Below are 26,514 nucleotides of genomic sequence, written 5' to 3'. Positions count from 1 at the left end.
CTTTAGTAAAGCCTTTGACACTGTTTCCCACAGCATTCTCCTGGAGAAATGGACGGCTCATGGCTTGGACAGGTGCACTCTTCACTGGGTAAAAAACTGGCTGGATGGCTGAGCCCAAAGGGTTGTGGTGAATGGAGTTAAATCCAGTTGGCAGCCGGTCACAAGTGGTGTTCCTCAGGGCTCGGTATTGGGGCCAGTTCTGTTTAATGTCTTTATCAATGATCTGGATGAGGGGATCAAGTGCACTGTCAGTAACTTTACAGATGACACCAAGTTAGGTGGGATTGTTGATCTGCTTGAGGGTAGGAAGGCTCTGCAGAGGGATCTGGACAGGCTGGATCGATGGGCTGAGGCCAGTTGGGTGAGGTTCAACAAGGCCAAGTGCCGAGTCCTGCACTTGGGTCATAACAACCCCATGCAACAATACAGGCTTCAGGAAGAGTGGCTGGAAAGCTGCCTGGCCTGTATCAGAAATCGTGTGGCCAGCAGGACTAGGGAAGCGATCGTCCCCCTGTACTTGGCACTGGTAAAGCTGCACCTTGAATACTGCGTTCAGTTTTGGGCTCCTCACTACAAGAAAGACATTGAGGTGCTGGAGCGTGTCCAGAGAAGGGCGACAAAGCTGATGAAGGGTCTGGAGCACAAGTCTTATGAGGAGCAGCTGAGAGAAATGTCATTGTTTATGCTGGAAAAGAGGAGGCTGAGGGGAGACCTTATTGCTCTGTACAACTGCCTGAAAGGAGGTTGTAGCGAGGTGGGTGCTGGTCTCTTCTCTCAAGTGACAAGTGATAGGACAAGAGGAAATTGCCTCAAGTTCAACCAGAGGAGTATTAGATTGGATATTAGGAAAAAATTCTTCACTGAAGGGGTTGTCGGACATTGGAACAGGCTGCCCAGGGAAGTGGTTGAGTCACCACCCCGGAGGTATTTAAAAGACATGTGGATGAGGTAATTAGGGACATGGTTTAGTGGTGGACTTGGCAGTGTTAGGTGTACAGTTGGACTTGATGATCTTATAGGTCTTTTCCAACTAAGCAATTCTATGATTCTATGAAATTAATTTTAATAACATCTGATCTATTGTGTTTACAGGATTTCATATGTTTGCTAAGCTTATGTCATCAGGACTTTTTCTGTTATGTGTTCATTTGACTGCTGAATGTGGAAACTTATTTTGCAACCTCTTCTATCTTTTAGATAAAGCCAAAAAGCCATAAAGCCAAATTTTACATCTGCATTGCATTATTTATATCTCAAATTCTCAGCTGTTCCAGGAATTCTTCTCCTGTTATACTTCAAAGGTTTGTAAGAAATTATAGGTGATTTGACCACTTCTCAAGAAGAACTTAGAAGAAAAAAACCATTTAACATCTCACAAACTATTGTTTAAGAGGCCTGGGTTTTTGTATGTTCTTCAATGTTATATAACTGTACTGCAGGCATTATCCCTTATAAGTGCTTAGGAACATGCTGAAATCTTCTGAGCATAGGGAACCTTAGTAGCTCAGGGAACATACAAGGTTTGACTTTTTGTGTCCTAAACAATTGAGTTTCTCATGCCATCTTTTTCAACCCCAAATTTTGTTGAGGCAGAAAGTATTTATCTATGTGTCAAAGACTTCTGAATACCCAGGAGTGCAACACATGCACTCTATTGTCCTCCAGAAGTCTAAATCTTCGTGGAACATGTGAAGCATTTGATGGACAGACCAACATACGCAAAACAGAGTGGTATTCACTCTCTTAAAAACCAATTTTTTTTTCTTATGCCTGTTTTCATGCTGTATTTTCATCATCTTTCTTTCAGAAAAACAGCAGATACTCAAAATGGTATCTTAGTGTTTGCTATTTTGTCATATTTAATTTTTGGTAATTAGCTTTAGTCATGGAAAGAGCTTTATATTACATTGGAGTTGACCTTGCATAGTGTCCAAATGAACTACTTTTCAAAAAAGTGTGGATTTTAAGACAATTGTTAGATTAATTTGTAACACCAGCTGACTCAGCCAGCTACCATCCGTCAGTGTAGGTAAAGTAATTAACAAGTATATTTCTAGAATACTGGAATATGAGCTCTTGTCATAAGGGAAATCAGAGCAGATTACTCTCCAGAAAGCAAACCTGTGGATGGAAGGCTTCACCTCACCCCTTCCTCAATGTGTTTTTTTTCATTTTGCCAAAGTAAAATAAATAAATATAATCTCAGGGAAAAAAAAGAGGAAAATTAATGACATATATATGTCATTTTGAAAAATCAAATTAGAGAAAAAAATTTCAAAACCTTAGCACTTCACAAGATACTCCACACACTTGAAATGAGAATAAGTGAGTGGGTAATAAAAAAATGCTGCCACTTACTTTAGTGAGATCATTATACTTTGTTTTCCACCAAATAATAGTTCACTTCAAAGAATTAATTAGATCTGCATAGAACTTTTCACAGCCAGTGTATAAAACTCTGCTTCATGGACTGAGCCATCAAATTCTAAACTTAAAGGGATTCAAAAGGCTTTTGAAGTGCTTTACAGTCCCCACTGGTTTTGTTTTTCTTTGTTTTTAATTAGTTATACACATCCAGTAGGAGCTGTAACACTGATGTAAGCGCAGTGGCCTTCATACTTCCAGGTAACCTATCCATGACAGATACTTCAGCCTGCGCGATCCCAGGTACTTTAGTGGAGGTTCAGCAAGAGGCATCTCAGTAAGAATGATGGACTCTGCTACATTTCAGTGGTGGGTGAAATACTTCTCACTTTTAACACAGCAGCTATTTGGAAGTGAGAGTAATGTTTCTCTCACAATGTATGTGAGGGCAAGCTACAAAGTCTATAGCTGGAAAACACTGTCAAGGGACTCCCAGTTGCCAGATTTCAACTAGAATACTAATTTTATTGCAACTGGCTGCAAGCAGCTGTGATTCTTACACAAAAGAAGGTTTTCTACAATGTTTCTCTACAGGCTGGAAGGAAACAAAAAATATACTTTGTCTTAAACTAGTATTACTGAAACCTGAAACAATAAAATGAATACTTTAAAAAAAAAGTTTCTCAAGTTTTAGTGCAACTGGTTAACAGCACTGTTGTAGTTCATAGCTATCAATTACTTAGCTATTTTGTAAGGAGAATTAAGGTTTGAAGGATAATGAACGTAATTTTTCAAGGCTCAGTTTCTTCTTTTTCTCTTTTAATAGGGGGATGGGTATTAGGAAAGCAGACACTTCACTTCCTCTTCTCTGTCTAAAATACACCTGCTTGCGATTGCAAATCATTTGAAACAACAGGAAAAAAACCCAGTCAGGAACATATCATGAAAAGTTAAGTCAGCACCACAGCCGCTGTCTCTCCTGGGCAGCTCTGTTGCTGTGTGCTTTGTTTAATATGTCAACCAGAGAGGTGTCTGAATCTTAGAAGTGTCACTGCTTTGAATTTTTTATGAAGTGGTAGAAGATTACTTGATGCATTTATTCATTTCACAAAGTAGGCAAGAGTGCTAGATAGAGGAAAGAAAGTCTTTAAGCCTGTAAACACTGGAACTGGAGTAAGTATATTAGTGGCAGGGCTTGCTTTCTCTTCTGTTCAAGGATGGGGAAGAAGAGAAGACAAAACAGCAAATGTGGTTACATTTAAGAAAATGATCATGCCACATGGTACCTTCTGACTGAAGTGGTTTTTGTTTGTTTCTGCCAAGTTATTTTTCTTCCCTACAGCTGTGCATTTAACACTTTTAGATTTATTACTGATGATGCTTCCAGGACACCAGTTTCTTAGAGTATGTGACCAGCAGTATTGCAGTTCATCTCAAAACACACTTATCAAAATTGTGACATGATGCCTAGCAATAGCAGGGGACTAGACTCACTGACACTTTTGGTCCAACTAGATCCCAGTGTGAGATAATTAAAAAACCCATCTTGAAACTCTTTTAGTTTGGAGGGAAAAAAAAGCAGTGAAAATTATGCCTGCAGCACTTCCTGATAAAAACATCTTGGCTACAGCTGCTCAAGATATTAAAATATATTGGCACTTCCTCTGGTATTCTTCTAAGACCAAGTTAGAATCATGCTCTTCAAATATCCTGCCACTCTAAAGTGCTTTCAGATTAGTAAATCTGTAAACCAGAGCTAAGCATAAACCATGTCCACTATAGTCATCTAGGTTTATACAAAGTATATATATATTAATGTAGTCGCAGGTTGACATAATGAAAATGAAAAATGAATTTAGGCATAAAAAGAAAGACAAACCATACGTACTAGATGGAAGAGTGTTTTCCTCACAGGAAGAAGTGATAAACAAATTATTAATTTAAGCATTTAGATGATCATTAGCAGGTGCTGATTACTGTCTGAGTAGATAAGGGTTACACCTGGGCATCTCCAAAAGATATAAGCATTCTTTAGTATTAGTAAGAATGGGAGATAACACTTAGGGAACAAAAAAGACCCCATACACTTAATATTCTGTGTGAAAACTCCTGTCGCTAGATTCTCATTTTGAATGGAAACACAGGTAATATGGACAAAGCCTCCTGTGACCAGCATTCACAAGCTGTCTGGCATGGAGTAAGACAGCATGGGGTCTGCATGAAATTTTGAGGCATCTCAGTAGCTTTAACACTTCAAAGCCCTGTTAAGTTTCCTCTAAACAAAAACCTATCCCAGCTTAAACTAAACAAACACTGGCGTATTTACCAAGCAGCTAAGCTACGTTGTTCAGCTTATTTCTATAGTGTCAGCAAGGCTGACACCTTCCCCATCTCAGTTCTCACAGCTTGATACATACAGTCTGCATAATTCAACATCTTAGTAAATCTTCAGGCAGTTTTGTAAGTTACCAAGCCTCTCCTTCTCCCACCAAACTTTATCAAGTAGATTGAAAACAGCACTATTGCTACATGAAGGTTAAATTCACTAGCAACTAAACAACAAAAAGGCCACTGAGATATCTATTTGTTTACCGAAAAGAAGTGTTAGGTTTTACCCTATAATGCTATGGACACCATGTCAAAATTTTGCAATAGAGAGATATATTTAGAAACATAGCAGTATACAAAATCTATGCTAACTATATCCCACCAGGAAAACAGTATTTTTTTAAAAAAAGTTTAATGATTGCAGAGAGTTTCTTCATAATTTTCAGTTTGGAGACACTCCATGACAACAGTTCACCTATCTAAACAAACAAACAAAAGAATCCTTCAGTGGGGAAAGATTAACTGAATCTCGAATTAAACATTGGTTTTATTTTATAATAAGGTATTGGAAAGCATTGTAGGACTGTAAACTAATGTCTTGAAGACTTACTTACATGATACTTGTCATCTCTCATGGAAGAATGAAGTATAAAAGTCCTTACTGTGAGCTCCGTCATCTTAAACTGGTGCTCTGGCATTAATGTTATGCTCAGTACTAATTTTTTTTCTCATTTCTATATTTTCATGTACAGAAAGGTAAATTTAGAGTCCAGATTACATGGTATTAAGCATGGAATGTTCAACTTCACTATATTCACTTTCATGGATAGAGATATATATGTGTACAGAACACATCTAGGTACCGTTTTAATCTTCGTCTCCATAGTTTCCTTGTTAACTTTACTTTTTGAATTAAATTTCTACTGGTAATCCAATGATGACAAACGATCATCAACCACTTGCACATCCTGTCTGTCATGAACAACTTGTGCACGCTGTTGCATTGAATTAATTGTTTATAATCCCAGGAACACTAGAAACAGCCCTGAAAAACTAGACATATCTAATGATTGTTAGTTGGCCCTGCACAACCCTTGTTGAACCAGTGTAGGAACTGGAAGAGAAGGGAAAAAAGAAGACAGTAAGATATTTGAAAAATACTTTTCTGCTTAATACTGCCTAAGTATCATTTACAGAGGGAATGAATATATCAGCAAAATTCCTACAGAATCCTCTCAGGAGACAAACGTAAATGTATTGCTTCAGTGCCATTTGAATGGCCTGTAGACTTGGAACTAATTATTTTTCTTTGCTTTCCCTTACTAGCAAGCTAAGCTATACCCTTGCTCTTGCTTGCAAACTTGTTTTACTTCTAGTTCCATTCTGAAAACCTGCCCAGCACACGCACACACATGTGTGCTAATGCATGTGTGCATGCACACACACACTCACACACAAATTGTTCTATTGACTTAATACTTATGAGAAAATAAATTAGTGAAAATCTCTGGGCACTAATCTTTTGATTAACTTAGCATTAAATTAGAGGGCACTATTTGCAAGCAGACAGCAAGTAAAATAAGTGTCTTAGAAGGTACCATCATTCCGGACTTCAGTAGACTTTTTAGCGCTACAAACAATACTCAACAGATTTACTACATACATGCAACATATGCCTGTAAAATCTGGGGAAAAAGAAACCTCTATAGTGATTATAAGTAATATCTGTACAAATGTGGAACCATGTCCATTTTATAGAATTAATTTTTGTAAAATTTAGTAACTTTACCAGTTTAATAATTTAGAAAAATATGTTAAATTTATTGAAGGTAGCATTACAATGTAAGGATATAAATCATTAACTTTATTTAAAGCTCCTAGAGCTTTAAGGAGTTTCTTAAACAACTCATTAGTCTTTTTTCATTTAGCACAATGATTACAAGAAGTAAAAAGCACATATTTGTATCTACACCTTGTAGCAGAATGGTATATCTGACAGACCTACTCTTAAAGATGATTGAGCAACATTACAAAGAAAAAAGCTAAATGTGGTGATTTTTGGTTGAGTAATTGTTTCTTCTCAGTTTTAATTGCTAATAGAAGGCAAATCCACAGAGAATGTAGAGAAGTTGATATTGGCATTTCTAAAATTTTCATATTTGTAAACATTTTTAAGAGTTTTGCAATTTAAAAGATTGATGGAAGTAATGTGTAAATAGGGAGTAAAGAAAGAGCAGCATTATAACTAGATGAAAATGCAAGGAAGACAGACAGTGCCCAAGTGTAACTAAGTATCATTTTAAATGTACAAAAACATTATTTATTTTAGAACTTGTGTGAGATGTTGCCTTGAATGCAATCATAGTTCTTCACTCAACCTTACAAACTATAAGCAAGATCATCCTATTCATAATACCTAATTGTGTACTCCATCCATTCAATTGCTTCACAAAAGATGTTGTCACTTCCAAAAGTTGTTCATACTTCTTCCAAGCAGTTTATGGATTTGAAGGGAAAATTTCTGCTTAATAGATGGGCCTTCAAAGTACATACCATTAGGATCTGTATAACAAACTTTAAATTTAATTTTTATATAATAAGAAAGTCAGTTTGAGGTTTGTTTTTTTGTTTTGGTTTGGTTTTTTGTTTTGGTTTGTTTTGTTACTAAGTTCAAAGACTTGTAAGGGTGAGAAATTAAAGGTGGTTAGTGTAAGTTATATATACAGTATCTCACCTTAAAGCTTCAAATTTTTGAAGTCAAAAGTTTTTGCTGTCAAAAGCTTCTTGATTAAATGGGGAAAAAAAGAGAAGGTAAGCTCTAAAGGAAGAATTCACAAACAGAGTGAAATTACTGGCAAATTCTTTTAAAAAGATTTAAATATTAAGTCATTATAATCGAGGTATCCTTACATAAAATATGCAATCTGCATGAGAAATCACTTGAAAAAAGTAACAAATTTCCTGACAAACAGGAGGACACAGAATAAACACAACAGCTTCACTGCTGGTATTTCCAGTTCCAGCTGTTTACGCAAATGTAGCTTACCCTTTCAGCTATTACACTAGGATTGTGGATCACCATCATTATGTTTTTTCATTATTTCCATTGTCAGTCAGAATCATTCACACATAACATCTCTGCAGTAGTTTTTATTTAGGAGGAAATCTTTTGTTTAAACATGATACACAGTTGTAATACTATTACTGCGGAGAGTCAATCATCAATATTTCAGAGATTTTGCCTAGATGATACCAGTATGATTGCTATCAAAAGAATATTTCTTCACTAGAAAGGTTCTGACACCTGGATGTAGGCTCCCTAGGAGTTATGAAACAAACAAGGAGGTAAGGTACTAATCTAACTAGCAAGACACAAAGTCAGGTAGCATTATGAATAACTTACTATCAGTTTCCATCAAAGATCTGCAGCCCTTGTGTGCCTACAGATGGGGTATGATGACCACTTTTGGTCCCTATGTACAGGATATCAACAAACTGCAGAGTCCAGAGGAAGGTCATTGAATGGCTTGGGAAATTTCCAACCAGATGTAAGGCAAAAATTCTTCATGAAAGGAACACTTAACTGCTAGAAAATGTTGCCTTGGAAGGCTGTGAAAACTCCATTCCTGGAGGGTCTGAAAACTTACCTGAATGTCCTGAGCAATGCAATATGCCATTGAAGATAGCCCTGGTTTGAGCAGAGGGTGGACCAGATGACCTGTGGAGGTCCCTTCTAGCCTAAATTGAACATGACATATTTTTTGCGGGAGGAGAGGACATCCGGTTTAACAACACAGCATCTCAAGCAGACATTTGCGCCACACAATACTACAGTGTTCACATATATAAACAGCTTGGTTTATTGATGATCCTGAGGATTCATTTTTAAATGTTTCTGAACTTACTTAAGTGTGTGACAATTCTAGTTACAACTTCCATTTTTTTGACTAGTTTTGTCTAGGTCTTACATGAAGGTAAGAATGACAGTGCATCCCATTGATAAGAGAAAGCAAAGGACCCAACCAAACTCCATTTCCCTGAGAGAAAGCCACAATTTCTATGCAGTGTATTAAAATCTATGTTTCTCTGTAACACTATTCTAAGGCAATGAGGTAAAGGATATCAAAATGATATGCAAGAATGAGGGAGTTGAGGCACCAAACAAGTATGTTATAGTACTACAATAGGAAATGCACGTGAAAAATTCAAGTAGGTTGAATCGTTCTTCTGGTCTGCATGCTACAACTACATTTGCAAAACTGTACTAGGTTCAGGGTCTCAGTCTGAGTGCAAGTTTTTTGAGGGTCATAGGGAATGACAGGCATGAACTGGGTAAGAACTGAGAGACTGAAAAGCTGACCCAACATTTCAAGTGTTATCATTGCCCTTTTGTCTCTTGCTTTGGACACTTCAAACATCTTCTGTCACTAGTGAGGATGATAACTAGATTGGGGATCTTCTTTCACGTGTTAAGAAGTCGCTCATTGCAATGATTCCTGGGAGTCTAAGATAGTGCACAACTTAAATTTATGTGGTTATCATTCTTTGCACTGACATGATGTTGGCAGTTTAAAAATGGAGTAAAAATTAATTTAAAGAAGTGCTAAGTGGTTAGAAAATGACTTCACAGCCCTTTGAAACATTCTTTATTGTAGGAAATACAGTCTCCTTACTTCCTTATGACAAGGTTGTGCCAGTAACAGGAAGAAGTGATCCATGGCTGGCAGCCAGCTTCTAATGCCACACTAAACTGTGTCGGTGGTCTTAAGAGTTGATAGTGTCATACTAGGTTAAAGAGAACATTTAAGATTGCCTTTGTTTTTCTATGAAAAATACAGGTGCTGAACTTTCATTGTTCTGAACAGTGTGATCAGTGGTATTGAAACTTTGAGGCATTGTCACTTACTATATATATATATTTTTAAATAATATGAAAGTATACCTAAAAGTGAAGTGGATTAGATCCCACTGGAGGAACAGTGTCAGCCTTAGCTGACTTACAATAGTGATGAATAGTTTAATTAATTGTTCCCGAGCTTGGAGTTAGGTGCATAGGTTCAGATTCACAGAAGTATTTAGGCACCTCAGATACTACTGTTCAGTAATAGTAAAAGAAGTATTTTATTCTTAGTGAATAAGAATGTTTTTTTTAATGTTTTGGGGGTTGTTTTGTTTTGCTTTTCTTTTTTCCTAGCACAGAATAATAAGACATAATACATCAATATTAACAGCCAGCTTTTGTCAGATAGCATTAGTTTCTGAAAACACTAGCTTTAAAAATTTTTGACTGAATTCATTATGCTTGAATCTAAGTATATTGCTCATTATCCACCTTCAGCACATTTTAAACCCTTCAGAACAGTCACAGATTAATACTAATGTTTTGGGAAGCTTTGAAGAAAATCAATGCTTTAGCAATTGAATGGAGCTTTGGTAGTTTTGGGTAAAATTCCCACATATCATTCATGATTTTCCAACTCCATGCCTAAGGCATCTATCCTAAGTCACACCAGTCATACCTGGAAAGAGTTAAAAGAAAAAGACGTTTATTGTGTCCTAGGGAAAAATTCTCACTGTAGACCTGCTTATCTTATCTTTCATATCCCTTGTGAGTCTTTCAGAATGCACAACCACCTATTACTCCCCTTCCCCCTCCAAAATAGTTAAATATGTAAAAGCTGGCATGAGACATGTTAGAGATGGAAAATGATTGATATTACCTGAGATAATAGTTGTCTTGCTAACATTTTTCCTTATATTTCAATCAATATTTTTTATTGAAAAAATCTAAGTCTTGATCCAACGGATTAAATTATTGAAGAGACTAATTATTGATTTTTCTCAGTTCATTCTAAAGCTGAATGCTGAGGGAAAAGCTATTTGAGGTGAAAAAGTAATACATCTAGGAATTAGTTAGATAATTACAGCTCTGAAATATATTTGCATATTAATAGATTTACATCAACTAAGTGTTTTAGTATATACAGAAAAGTATTTAACAACTGCAGGAAATGTTACTATATTTTTGGACAAGCAACAAAGAAATAGTCCAATAGTTACTTGGAAAAACTATGGCTGATTTCACACAATAGTTCAAAATGTTGGGTTTTTTTACTCTTTAATTGGAAATCAGGTTAGACTTTCAAAAATATTTTAAAATGTTGATTTGGAAGTTTTATGTCAGGGCCCTGAAGGCACTGTTAGCCCTTTCTGTCCCTGCCTAGACTTCCCTGGGGTCTTTCACCCCTCAACCATTGCCCAGGACCCCATTTCAACCCAGCTTGGGGCCTTCAGTCCCTGTCTCAGTGATGCTGCAGCAGTGCTGGTCCCCAGCCCTGTTTCTGGCTTGTCATTTGGATTTCCTGCCTTGGTCTTGGTCCTGGCTTGATCCCCCACCATTACCTGATGCTACTTGGCCTGCCAGCAGGACCCATTGCTATCCTCCCAACTCTGCTCTCCTGGCTGAGCCCACTGGTGAGGGCATTGCCCGTTCATGTCGCAGCCACCCTCAGCTCCCAGCTCACAGACCCTTCAGAAACAGCCCCACTCTTGCCACTACTTAACAACTTAGAAATTCATGGAGTGATTTTTAATCTAACATAGGCTGATGAACTTCAGATGTCTATAGAAATTTAACTACTTCCAGAGTAATGTACCTGGAATAGGATTTCCAATGCATCGGTTTGCGGGAATTCTTGATTTACATTATCACAATGATTTATGAGTTATTGATTTAATTTTATTTAATTATTTAATTATTTCTTTCCTTTTGAATGGGCTCTTTAAGTTATTTTTTTCTCACTTACTCAAACAAGTCCTCATTTGCTAACTAATAAAATATGTTAATTTCAAGAGCACTTTAAAGAAGGAACATAAGATATTTTAGTTATTTGAAGTTTAAACAGTTGTGCAAATCTGATACTCTCTTCAATAATTAGCACTGACCACTTAACTATTTGCACTCTACGCAGCTTTTGTAATGAAACCAGAAAATTTAGCCCAACACAAGCTGGCACATTCTAGTGACAACAAAAGTATCAGGAAACCTCATTCCCCAAAGTGAAAAAACCAAAAAGCATTTTTGTTAACTGGAATTAAAAAGTTTGTTCTCTGAATGCTAGATATTTAAAAATTATTAATATTTATAATCAGAGTGACCAACTGCAGAATGCCAGAAAAGTCTGGCACAAATTTGTTGTGTCTGCATCTGCTTCTGTATCTGTATCATTATAAATCTACATACATATTGTAATGGGTCTGGCTGGAATAGTGTTAATTCTCTTCATAGCAGCCTGTAGGGTGCTGTGTTTTGGATTTATAACCAAAACAGTGTTGATAACACACCGGTGTTTCGGCTATTGCTGAGCAGAGTTTGCACAACATCAAGGCTTTCTCTTTTTCCCATGAAAAGGCTGGGGGTGCACAAAAAGTCAGAAGGGAACAGCTGACCAGAATTGACCAAAGGGGTATTCAGTACCATATAATGTGCTCAGCAATAAAAGCTCAGGGAAAGGAGAAGGAAGCTGGAACATTTGTAGCTGCCTCCTGATGGGAAGCAGTGAATAAATCCCTTATTTTTCTTTGCTTGCGTACACAGCTTTTCTTCACTTATTAAACTGTTTTGATCTTGACTCACAAGATTTCTCAATTTTGCTTTTCTGATTCTCTCCCCCATCCCTCCTGGGGTGGGGAGAGACCAAGTGGCTGGGGGAGGTGCTTAACTGCTAGCCAGGGTCAACAAAATATATATACACACACACATTTGTATGTTTTCATAAGTTTTGCACTTTCTTATTTGCAGTTTATTCTCTGAGCCATTAGAGTGAAGACAGTTCACCTTCTAAACTTTTTCCTGAAGCTCCATATTCTAGAAAGCTTTAACATTTGTGATGGGATTTTCCATTTGTTTGTTTTGGTTTGTTTTACTTGACATTAAGCTTTATCATGTAAACATTCATCTGAGAAACTTTAAGGATGTCATAAGAATCATAATTGGAGTTCCAATGTTAAAATACTCCAGCAGTTTCCAGCAGATGACATAACTAGAGAAGAAGTAAAATGAAGTTATTCAGACTTGATTGTAAATTACCTGACAGTGTCACTTCTGAAAGATGTCTTCAAATTACTGGATCTCTCTTTAATGGTTGAAGCATTTCCCTGTTGTAATTAATGGTGGCTTCAATTAGCAGTACCTAACTACCTGAAGAGTTTCAATTTTGTCAGTTAACAGTTTTGCATGAAGATACCCAAGGGTTTCAACACACAACAGGTGTTTGTGAAAGCAATTGAGTTTTCTACAAAATGTCTATAGTGATTTTAGCCACATTCTCACAGATCTTCTCCTCTTTTAACTACTGCTTGTCCTGAGGAAATAGTGAAAAAGCAATATATGCAGGTGATCCCAGTAGTGCTGTCTGGGCATATATATGAAATTTTCTTCTGACCATCTCAATTAAATAAGGTTGAAAAAAACCCTGATTTTGAGACTCCCAGAGAAGTCACAATAGTGCTTGAGAGAAACCTGAGGTAAGTTAGTTTATGTGAGAACTGAAAACAAATCTTCTGCCTAGAAAATATATATTTGGCATTTGAGTATTATATTTTACTTAGAATTTACTGTATAGTAGTTAATATTTTAGAGTTAAATATTTGGCAACAAATTAGGTTAGGATGTATACAATATGTCACATACCTCTGTATTGAATCTCAATGTTGTCATTGACATTGAAAAAACAGATATCATATCTCTAAAAAAATGATTATTATAAAATAAAATTTATTTTTGTTTGTTTAATAAATGAAGTTAAGCTAATAACACTCATTTGCGTTCATTTTCCTGCAGCAGAATTTTGTTGTCATGTTTTCTTTATCTATTGTCACCATCATATAATGTCCTTTGGTTAAAAGTGTATATATTCTGTGCAATTATTTTATACAACATCACTAACTTTGTGCTTTTTTAGATTAAATTTGATTTGAAATTGTGTTGCTTCAGTACTACAGTAACTGTTGAATGTATTCAATGTATATCTCATAGTTTTTAGAAGTCCTTCCTTTAAAACCATCCCTCAGTTTCTGTCCTCTGAGATGGTGTGCTATAAATACTGAGAGTAATACTAAGAACGGTGCTGCATACCCTGCACTGACACGGGTATTTTCTGTATAATGTTCTCTTACTCTTTAGAAAAATTTATTTTCTTTTTGATTCATCACTCAGTGTACTTTGGAAAAATGGGACATTCTCAGAATTACATGGGTAATAAAAATTCAAGGTCTTGAATTCTTGCATTTAGCTATAGTCCCAGTGAATTTCACTGCATAGAGTGATGGAGTATGTCTGGAGTTAATGATGTGCAATCCAGCACCTTCAGAGGGATGAAACATGAAATATTCAGCTAGCTCTTGTCTACCTCCCCCCCCTCAACACACAAACACCAAAACGTTTAAGTCCTGGCTACCAGAAAGCAATCTTTGTATTACACAGAAGAAAAGGTATTTTTAGGTTCATACTGGGGAGAAGAATACACCTGCCCTGTCTTATGTTGTTGCCTTCAGAAAAGCAAATAGAATAAATGGCAAGAGGTTATATACCAGGCAGCAGAGAAAGAAAAAAAAAATGAATCAGCTGAAAAAGTGCTGTTAACATTCAGAAAAACAGATTGGCAACACCTTCAACAGATATTACTGGGACAGCTCTTGCTTGCAATCTGAGAAGCAACTTTGATAGAATATCTTGTCCATCACTGTGCTCCGAGCTCAGAATTACCCTCTGTACAGGAATCACAGGGCCCACAGAATCGCTGGAACTCTGTCAGGTGAGGCTACGGTGCTCACAAGCAGATTGATGCTTGAAACAAGGTTGAGACCCGTCATTCTGACTTGTAATGGCCAGGTCTCTGAAAAGAAAATGAATATAGATCAGAAAGAATGACTAGGGGGAAACAGGATCCTAAAGATAGCACAGCAAGTTGACTTGCACTCTCTCCTATGCTCCCTCATCTGTGATTCTCTGTCATCAGCCATATGCAAATATTTGGTGGGAAAATTCCATCTTTACCTGTCATCTAGACACACACAATTATCTTTTTCAATTGCATTTATCATAGAATCATAGACTTGTTTAGCTTGGAAAAGACCTATAAGATCATCAAGTCCAACTGTAAACCTAACACTGCCAAGTCCACCACTAAACCATGTCCCTAATTACCTCATCCACATGTCTTTTAAATACCTCCAGGGTGGTGATTCAACCACTTCCCTGGGCAGCCTGTTCCAAACTCCAACAACCCCTTCAGTGAAGAATTTTTTCCTAATATCCAGTCTAAACCTCCCCTGGCACAACTTGAGGCAATTTCCTCTTGTCCTATCACTTGTCACTTGAGAGAAGAGACCAGCACCCACCTCGCTACAACCTCCTTTCAGGCAGTTGTACAGAGCAATAAGGTCTCCCCTCAGCCTCCTCTTCTCCAGCATAAACAATGACATTTCTCTCAGCTGCTCCTCATAAGACTTGTGCTCCAGACCCTTCATCAGCTTTGTCGCCCTTCTCTGGACACGCTCCAGCACCTCAATGTCTTTCTTGTAGTGAGGAACCCAAAACTGAACGCAGTATTCAAGGTGCAGCTTTACCAGTGCCAAGTACAGGGGGACGATCGCTTCCCTAGTCCTGCTGGCCACACGATTTCTGATACAGGCCAGGCAGCTTTCCAGCCACTCTTCCTGAAGCCTGTAGTGTTGCATGGGGTTGTTATGACCCAAGTGCAGGACTCGGCACTTGGCCTTGTTGAACCTCACCCAACTGGCCTCAGCCCATCGATCCAGCCTGTCCAGATCCCTCTCCAGAGCCTTCCTACCCTCAAGCAGATCAACAATCCCACCTAACTTGGTGTCATCTGTAAAGTTACTGACAGTGCACTTGATCCCCTCATCCAGATCCTTGATAAAGACATTAAACAGAACTGGCCCCAATACTGAGCCCTGAGCCCTGAGCCCTGAGCCGGCTGCCCACTTGTGACCGGCTGCCAACTGGATTTAACTCCATTCACCACAACCCTTTGGGCTCAGCCATCCAGCCAGTTTTTTACCCAGTGAAGAGTGCACCTGTCCAAGCCATGAGCAGTCCATTTCTCCAGGAGAATGCTGTGGGAAACAGTGTCAAAGGCTTTACTAAAGTCTGGGTAGACTATATCCACAGCCTTTCCCTCATACACTAAGTGGGTCACTTTGTCATAGAAGGAGATCAGGTTAGTCAGGCAGGACCTGCCTTCCATAAACCCATGCTGACTGGGCCTGACTGCCTGGTTGTCCTATACGTGCTGCGGGATGGCACTCAGGATGATCTGCTCCTTGTAATCTTCCCCAGCACTGAGGTTGAGGCTGACAGGCCTGTAGATCCCCAGATCCTCCTTCTGGCCCCTCTTGAAGATGGGTGTTGCACTTGCTAACCTCCAGTCCACTGGGACCTCCCCGGTTAGCCAGGACTGCTGGTAGGTGATGGAAAGTGGCTTGGTGAGCACTTCTGCCAGCTCCCTCGTTACCCTTGAGTGGATCCGATCCGGTCCTATAGACTTGTGGGTGTCTAAGTGGTGTAGCAGGTCACTAACCATTTCCCCTTGGATTGTGGGGGTTTCATTCTTTTCCCCATCCGTATATTCTGGCTCAGGGGGCTGGGTAACCGCAGAACAACTGGTCTTACTGTTAAAGACTGAGGCAAAGAAGGCATTAAGTACTTCACCCTTTTCCTCATCCTTTGTCGCTAGGTTTCCCCCCATGTCCAGTAAAGGATGAAGATTCTCCTTAGCCCTCCTTTTGTTGCTAATGTATTTATAGAAACATTTTTTGTTGCCTTTTTCGCCAGTTCCCAAGTTAAGTTCTAGTTGGGCTTTGGCCCTTCTAATTTTCTCCCTGCATAACCTCATGACATCCTTGTAGTTCTCCTGAGTTGCCTGCCCTTCCTTCCAGAGGTCATAAACTCTCGTCTTTTTCCTGAGTTCCACCCAAAGCTCTCTCTTCAGCCAGGTCAGTCTTCTCCCCCACTGGCTCGTCTTCCGGCACATGGGGATGACCTGCTCCTGCGCCTTTAAGATTTCCTTCTTGAAGAGTGTCCAGCCTTCCTGGACTCCTTTGCCCTTCAGGACTGCCTCCCAAGGGACTCTGTCCACCAGGCTCCTAAACAGGCCAAAGTCTGCCCTGCAGAAGTCCAAGGTAGCAGTTCTGCTGACCCCCTCCTTACTTCTTCAAGAATCAAAAACTCCATTTCATGATTTCTGTGCCCAAGATGGCCTCCCACCGTCACATCCCCCACAAGTCCTTCTCTGTTGGCAAACAACAGGTCCAGTGGGGCGCCTTCCCTAGTTGCGTCACTCACCAGCTGTGTCAGGAATTTATCTTCCACACACTCTAGGAACCTCTGAGACTGTTTCTTCTCTGCCATATTGTATTTCCAGCAGACATCTGGTAAGTTGAAGTCCCCCATGAGAACAAGGGCTAGCAATCATGAGACTTCTCCCAGCTGCTTATAGAATATTTCATCTGTCTCCTCATCCTGGTTGGGTGGTCTATAACAGACTCCCACCATGATATCTGCCTTGTTGTCATTCCCCCTGATTCTTACCCACAGACATGCAACCCTATCATCGTCATCATTAACCTCTAGACAATCAAAACACTCCCTAACATACAGGACTACCCTACCGCCTCTCCTTCCTTGCCTGTCCCTTCTGAAGAATTTGTAGCCATCCATTACAGCATTCCAGTTGTGCGAGTCGTCCCACCATGTTTCTGTGATGGCCCCTATATCATAGTTCTCGTGCTGGACAATGGCTTCCAGCTCCTCCTGTTTGTTACCCATGCTCCGTGCATTGGTATAGATGCACTTTAGCTGGGCTATTGATCCTGCCACCTTTTTCGGGGGAGAAGCCCTAATTCCTATGTGACTAATCTCAGGCACTTCCCTGGTTTCTAGCACATCAACAATCCCTACGTCTTTGCTGCCGCATGGATCTCCATCCCCTACCTCCTCTGAGACAGTAGTCCAAAGATCCTTGCCAGCATGCCGCCCCTCAAACACTGGCCTACTGCCCCCAGGCTTATCATCAGTGAGCCTGATTTTATCCCTTTCCACCTTCAAATCTAGTTTAAAGCTCTTTCAATGAGCCCTGCTAACTCCTGCACCAGAATCCTTCTCCCTTATCATCTTCTTATCATCTTTGTGAGCTACTGTCTTGAGTGCAAATCCAATTGCTAAGGTAAGAACATAAAAGCAGCTAAAATTCTTTCCAGTATACTGACAGGAAAAACTTCTATTTCTGTAAGTATTATCTTAGATAATATAAACAGGCCTACCAGTTTTTTTTCTGCATAAAATTTAATGTTTCAATAAATAAGAAACATTCACCTCTACTGGGATATTGTTCTAGTATTCCAAAGAATTTTTAAGCACGGTTCATAAGGCCCCTGGCTCACAGCTGCAGGTAGCTAGACCTGTAGTCCCAACAGCCTATAGAATAGTTAATTCATGTGCACTGACTTCACTGAAAACTGCAGAACACATTTACACAAGTAAAGACTCTCCAGGTCTGAGAGTTACAGACTCCAGAACTGCAGTTACAAATCACACAGATAGATAAGCAAAAAATAACAACAGAGAAAACAAACTCCTAACTTACACACTGGTGGGGGAGCCCTTGTCTTCTGCAGTTGATCAGCTAGAATCCTAAAGCACAGAGTTGTTGCAGTAGAATTATGGTGCAAAAAACCAATCAGGAAACAGTAATGAATTTTCCTGTGACCCCTTTGAGATTACAGTAAATTGTCCTCCTAGATACTCTTCCCAGACTTAATATTCCACCTTTTAGATGACTCCTGTCCTGTTATAAAATTCGTTCCCTAATAGGCAAACTACATCTTGAAATAACTTATGCTCTTTCCTTTTATTATTTCATTCAGATTATCTTTTTAGCACTCCACTTACTCATAGGTTAAAAAATTTTCTTCTTATTTTCTGTTGAAACCTATGTTACCAATAAAGGCACTGCTATACTCTGCTAAGTGTGATTTGGACTCATTGTGATTTAAGTACATTAGTGTAGCATTCTGCTCAATCAAAATCCCATATAATATCAGATAACTTCAACTAAGTAAATTTGGTATTAAACATTACACTTTTCACATATGGAGTATCTAAAAGAACCCAGACAGTGAGTATTGGACTCTGACAGCTTATTTCTAATCATTTCCACTATTATACATCCTATCACATTTGAATAGTTACATGATTCCTGCCCTCCCCTTCTTGTTACTCCCAAACACACTTAAAAGTTTCAATAGCTTTCTCAGTCATTTTTGTGCTAAACTAGACAAGATTTTTGATTTTTTGTTAAAATAGATGCTCCTTCCGTGATCATCCTAGCAGCCAATTACTACCCTTGTTGCAAGTTAACCTGGTTTTGAACATAGATAATCAGAACCACACAGAATATACTGAGATGTTCTCTGTGTCTTGTGTACTTATCTATTGCCTTTCTGTACTGCAGACACTTTTTCTGACAGATCTTAGCATCAATTTTCCCTTATTTTTTCCTACGTTGTTGCTTATAATGATCCTATGACTAAAAAAATATACTCAGATCTCTCTCATTTTCTATCAGCTTCAACTAATGATGTATTTCTATATAGAAGAACTCATTATTATTCCATTAGTCCATGACTTTGAAATTTTGTACTAAGAATTTTATTTCTTTTTCTACTGGGAAGCAGGGTCTAATTATTCTTATGGTATTATCTCGTTCTTCACAGCATCAGCAATACCTCAAAATTATAAGCATACACTTCCTTCAGGATATTAATGAGTTCAACTTTACATATTTAAGCAAATTTCATTTTTTTATGCCCTCATTAAAGGTCAAACAAAAAATAATGCATCCATTGGAAACTGGCATCTTCCAGGATGCACTTTAGTGTAGAGTTTTGCAGGAGAGTGGCTTCAGTTCCAAATCTAGTCCCTATTCAGGCCACTGTAACCAATGATAGCTTAAGTCTGAGATGGGAATATATTAGCCGATAAATACACCTTGCCTTTTGTTATTGTTCATTCGTCTTCAGTACTTTCATGAACAATTAGAGGACTGAATTGTCTTCAATGAGAATTTGTATTGCTACCCATAGACCACTCATACAGCATTATTAATTTGGAAGCTTGCAAAATTCTGGAAGCTATTTTATTTCAGTGATACACTCATATGGCATTAATTTTCTTATAGTTCTTAAAATCTAATCCCAGAGAAGTTTGGGTCATAGTCCCCTTTTTCAGCAATTTCTATATACAGGATTTTTATTTTTAAATACTTACCTGAAACAACTATACTTCAGGAGATCTTTCATAATGATTCTGTTAGTTGTTCGGATTTTGCAAAGCCACATCATTCTTTTTAATCATGTTTTGTCCATCAACAATCAACAGTTGTCAGTCTAAGCAGAACTGCATTGCTAACAAAACTCTGGTTCTTAAAAGGTTGCAGTATTTCCTAACTAAAATGCCCAGCAGCGACTGATGAGAGTGTCAGTTTGTGGCAGGCTTAAAGAGATGTTTTTCAGGAAGGGATGACCATGCTTGTTTAAACATCACACCCCCAGATGAGAACTCAGATAGGAAATCCAAAAGTCAGTAGTCTTTTCTGAAAATATTGGATTTCATATCTAGAAAAAATGGCCAAAACTTCAAGTCTGTCTACATGATTTATAATGCCAGTATTAGTCTCGTGTCTAAGCAGTTCAACTTCAAATTCTCACAATACTTGTATTATTTTTATTTTAAAGTCTGCTGCTTAATCCAAACATACTGGTTAAAATCATGGCTTTTTTCTTTTTTGCACGATGAGACTAGTGTTTCAAACACTTTGAAAAGTATGTTTTGTAACATAACAGTCATAATGCAGAGAGAATTGAGGTTATTACTTTACCTTTAGTCTGAAATATGGTGAATCTTCTTTTTTATTTCTCCTTTAAATATATTTTGACTGGAACATTAGTTCCATCACTAGCAGTTAGGAGTAGCTGCAAGTTGGGAAAGTTAATAAATTTTTTTTGTGCCTTTGTCTTCAAAATCTTATTGTTTAGTGCAGGGAGAACTAAAAAAAAAAGGTTTTAATAATGATTAATATCTTAGTGTATAAATACCTTTCCTTGTAAAAAGCACAATGCAAAGTTCATGATCATCCAGACATAATGGTACTGCTATATAATGAAATTTAGATTCTGGCAAAGCACTGTTAATGGTGATTAATAAATAACACGGGAACTGGGAGTTCTAAAGAAGACAGAGCTCACAATTTGTAAAATGACCTAGAACTTAAAAATGCCTTTTGATGAATTATAAACACTGGCAGACCCACAGGGCTAAATTCTCAACCTGTAGTCTGGAGGATTTACTCCTGGTCAATTTTAAATTGTTGTTTTTCTGTTTCTGGCTGCTAAATTAATTTAAGACTGCAAAATACCTTTAAGCTAAAGTAGAACTATCTATTTCAAGCCAAGTCATTTAAAGCATGAAAATGCTACTTAAAAAAAGGCATGACTTGTAATTTTTTAAATGTTTAGGAATCTATGAGGTTGTGGCAAAACTAGACTACCTGACAATATTATTATATTAGAACAATGTGTCCTTTACTTTTCACAAGGATTCAACAATTAGTTACGAGCAAGATCATGTTTATATTGCTTAGAAATCAATAACATGCCTTTAAGAACAACCTCCTTTTGGTGAGGAAAGGTAGGGGAAAAGTTAGCACTGGCTGACAGTTATATCAATAGGGAACCCCCATATTGAAATAATTCCTGTTAAATATTTTTATTAGTATACTTCTACCATTCCTCCAAGTGAAATTATTGTGTGACCACAACAGCACTGGTTCTGCCACAAGGAAAAAGAAAATCTTACTCTGCAGTTCTCATACCTTTCCTTCCCTACAGCAGTTTGAAAAATGGTACAGTTTAAAGTAGTAATAGTGTTGTAACACTATAAGGATATAAAAGTTCACAATACAGTTTCTCCTCACAAACCTTGTTACAGTTTTTTATTGATGCAATTTTTTCTGCAGATTGTTTTTCCTTGTAGATTTCTTGGTCTTTTTCTCACATTGTAGAAAATGCTGGTTAGATTTCATAGTGGAGACTGTAGAATGGATAGAAAATTCACTTGCTGCAGAAGCACCCAGTTCAGACGGTTCTAGTTCAGTGTGAACTCAGCTGATATGTTTCTGTGTCATCATATCTAGAAATCCCTTCTGTGAACCAGTCTGGCTACTTCTTGAAACATAACAAGAGAGGAAAAAACACTTGCTCCCAGAAGTACATGCCTACACTACTGCAGTAAAAACATGGCTTTAGTCTTGTGGTTCTAGGATGAAGGTAGTAAGGATTTCAAATGAGCTGATGGTGCATGAGCTGTGATGGTGTACACATGCGCTCTCAGTAGTGCGCAGAAAATTAGAAAAATCTGGTTTGCCTGTTTGTGCGGTTTTGACTATATTTTCAACACAAGTTAGTTCAGATCAACACAAGAGAATATCAGTAGCTCTGTTACTGGTGATTTAATAACCAGGTATTTGCCCTTTTACTTCCCACTGTTTTAATATGCCCAGCTGTTGATTTGTAGTTCAGTTTATATGGCCATTCTAAGATAAAATCTCCAAAGAGTGTACCAGTGGTATGTATGAAATGGGAAATTAGTACATATAAGAAATATGTAAGTATAGATATACGTATATATAATTATATACTAACAGAAGTATATACTTAAATATAGTATATATAAGTATATAAACATATACTTAATATAAGTGTATATAAGAAACATTACACACTAAGATAAGTGTTAGTTTCAGATTTTGATAGAGAACATGTTCCATGCAGAGAAAAGCACAGGTGGATTTCCACATTAAAGAAAAACAGATTAAGAGGTACTAATATATTGCAGTATTTATGACTTTTCATTGAGGATGCCAGAGTTAGGAAAGAGTGTATTTTCAGATGAAATGGACATATAACAAAGTATTTATTTGGTAGATTTAACTTATTCAAGTCAAGGCTTGAAAGTAACAGTACAAAGAGAATAGCAAATGCTGTGGCTTGACGCTAGAGACAGTGGAGAAGATTTAGGGGTTTATCTTTCTAACAGGATTTAGAGAGCTTAGCACACTCTTGCTTTTAGGTCTAATATAGGAGCAGTTTTTTGTACATAGGGATTTGACAAACAAACTGTATTTGATCTCTGTGAGGAGCTTAAAGAAGACTCTAACGCAAGGCAGTGGAGCACTACCCTTTACAGAATAAGAAATGCTTGAAGTGTCACCCTAATCATGGGCCAGAAGCTCTCTATAAATTTTGGTCAGTTCAGTCACATTAACCCTTTTTCTTCTGATCTTGTGCCATTTTCTCCTTATAAGTCCAGCATTGCTTCAGGATGTTAGAAAAGCACGCTGAATCCAGCGCTGAGACTGGCGACATGGTCAGTACCACAATGCTTTCACAGCAACTGTGTGGTGGTGATGGGGAAGCCATAAGTGGTCAAAGGGAACATGTGACTCCCTAGAGCAAACTGGCCCTGCAGTCCATGGAACCAGCATGCTGAGTGCTCTGGCAAAGGTCAGCCTGAGGGCTTCTGGCTACGCTGGGTACCAGACATCCCACTGAAAATGTTAGCTGTACATCCATGCCTACCATAACTACACACTTTGTTGAACAGTGGGAAGAATTTTCAGCTCTTTTCAGAACTGAGCCCCAAAACTAGCACCCACTTCTTGTATAGGATAGGGTGATTCTCCCCCTCCACTCCACTCTCGTGAGACCCCACTTGGAGTATTGCATTCAGCTCTGGAGCCCCCAACATAAGAAGGACATGGACCCCTTGGGGTGACTCTAGAGGAGGGCCGCAAAGATGATCAGAGGGCTGGAGCACCTCTCCTATGAAGACAGGCTGAGAGAGTTGGGGTTCTTCAGCCTGGAGAAGAGAAGGCTCTGGGGACACCTTCTAGCAGCCTTCCAGTACCTGAAGGGGCCTCCAAGAAAGCTGGAGAGGGACTTGTTACAAGGGCATGTAGTGATAGGACAAGGGGTAACGGCTTTAAGCTGAAGGAAGGTTGATTTAGAGTAGATACAAGGAAGAAATTCTTCATGGTGAGGGTGGTGAGACACTGGAACAGGTTGCCCAGAGAAGTTGTGGATGCCCCAACCCTGGAAGTGTTCAAGGCCAGGTTGGACAGGGCTTTGAGCAACCTGGTCTAGTGGAAGGTGTCCCTGCCCATGGCATGGGTGTTGGAACTAGATGATCTTTAAGGTCCCTTCCAACCCAAGCCATTCTATGAATCTATGTTTCTATGATTTTCCTGTCAAGAAGAATATTTTAATTCACTTTACTGGCGTTATTATTTGTTTAGATCAAGAACACAAATGAAAGCAGAATCCCAGTAAAGAGATTGTTTGAATTCTCTCCATCTCTCAGTATTACTAGTAAACCTAACATTTGCATCCATTTTCAAACAAGTAAATTTCTTAAAAGGATAATACGAATTACTGGTTCCAGCTCTTTATCTGTCAGACACTGAATTATTGTTATTTTAACTTTAACCTTTTATCAATATAAGAAATCCTATACTTTATTTTCTCAAAGTTAAATGAGATTAAATACCTGCCAATTTCTCTTTCTAGTGGAGGGATGTTGTTAAGAATTGTTTCTTGAAATGAACTTTCATTCAGTTTAACACAAAATTACATACTTTGCAGCACAGAAATGGTTATGAATGCATAGAAATTAAATTTCAATTATTTAGTTAAAAATAGTTATCTTATTAATTTTAATTTTAAAAATATGTGTTTCTGCTCTTTTCGAAGGACAACCAGGATTTTACAATGACAGGGCAAGTAAGCTTCCAATTACCTTTCTGTGTTTAACAAATAACTTACTTTGCCCACAGTATTTTCTTTGAAAATAATAAAGTTTTCAAACAAAGAGCATAATAAGGCTATTAGTCTGTGGCAATAACAAAGTTTGGATGTAAGCTTAAATGCAGTCAGCATCTTTCCTGTTTCATTGAACAAAGTGCAACTGTCTGCAATGCAGACTGGTTTGACAAGACTCAGACAACATATCAATTATATGTTGTGATTTTCCAGTTAGTCCGATGCAATTGAATAATATTCTTTAGTTCTACTTACTAGTACCTTTAGGATTAAAATGGAGACTTGATTTAACTTATAATCATGTATTTTGTCTGATGAGTTTATTTCTAAAATAATGGATATAGGAAAAAGCATTTACTATGCGATGAGAATCAGGCTGTTTTTTGAAAGACTTGCCATCTGAGCATGATTATGATACTGAGGACACAAGCATTTAGAAATCAGCCTTATGGTAGGATGACTAAATAATTTGGAAGCACATGCTCAGAAAACAAATGGGTATGAGTCTATGGTCATTTACAAGACTACAGCCTCACTACTGAACCCACTTTCTTTCTGCTCAGGTTCTCTCACTTCTACTCTGATCTTCAAAAAGGTTATGTTGCTGAAGATAAAGGAGAAGTAGCAACCAATGAAATAAGTAGGCTTCCAATGAAAGAAAATTATAAGCGGATACTTCTCAGAGTATTTCAAGTATTTCTGCTCATATTCTTAAATGTGACCTGCTGATCTTGGGTTCCATGATCTCCAACAGAAGCCACGTCCCACAACAGTGGTGGCTCTGTGGCCTGGGGGTGGCAAGCGTTCTCACAAAACTTTCACAGGAACCAGACTTTGTTCATGCAGTTCATTAGGTCATGCAAGTACGAAAAAAATTTTTTGAGACAAATTATGCAAGTGAATCCTTCACAAAAGCCCACCTTTGGAAATAGCTGAAAGTACAAAGTCACTGAGATTTGTTTGTGCTGTGTGCTAAAAGGAGAGGAAGATTTTTCTTGGTTTTATTTTGAAAATTTAGGCTATTTTCAGTTTTTCAGGAGCAAGGCTTGGATCCTCAAAATCCTTATGCAATGAGCATTCATTATTTTAATAAATGCAGTGTCAAACTGATAAACAGTCTATTTTATGACATATAATGCTACCCTTACTTTGAAATGTACTATGATTTTATGGATTTTATTACCTTGTGCTGGTCATTTTTTAGTCAATAACAGTTTGGGGGATTGTAGTTTCATATGTGTTTTATAACTATTTCAAGCAAATCCTTCTGTTCTTTGGACTGATATTTCTACTACCTACATTACATTTTAATACTTTCTTTTGTGCTTTTTTTTTTTTTTAACATTTTTGCAAAACAGCTGCAGGAATAAGTTCTTTGTAGGGAATGATAGGTTTGAGTTGCAGAACATGCAGAGGGGGATAAAAAAAGCATTTGTTGACCTTTTTAGGTTTCCGTAAGCCAACTGGTTGTCTCTTTTGCAACTGGTTCAAAACTAGGCAATCTTAAAGATATCTTGAGATAAGAGGAGGTAAAAAAGCTCTTCATGCCACCTTCACTTTAAATACAGCATTGCAGTGTCACTTCTCTGTCTCCTATGTAGATAAAAGTGATGAGTAACTGAAGCTCTTCACTGTACTTCTAGATTAGTATACACCTGTCATCACAGGTGCACTTATTTCTGCAGAAGTGAGAACTACTGGGTTTTATTATAGGGTTTCTTCTGATGTATACCTCAATAGTGTGAAAATGGATTAAACTGTTGTACATTGCTCCCATAGAAACAGAGTTCATGACTGAAAATTTCTGGCATTTTATAACAGAAAGCAAGAGCTATTGTGGTTTAAGGAAAAAAAAAAAAAAAATAA

The sequence above is a fragment of the Gavia stellata genome, chromosome 3, assembly GCF_030936135.1.
Source record: "Gavia stellata isolate bGavSte3 chromosome 3, bGavSte3.hap2, whole genome shotgun sequence".
Classification (NCBI taxonomy): Eukaryota; Metazoa; Chordata; class Aves; order Gaviiformes; family Gaviidae; genus Gavia; species Gavia stellata.
The sequence above is the reverse complement of the archived record's forward strand: the minus strand, read 5'-3'. Positions refer to the sequence as shown.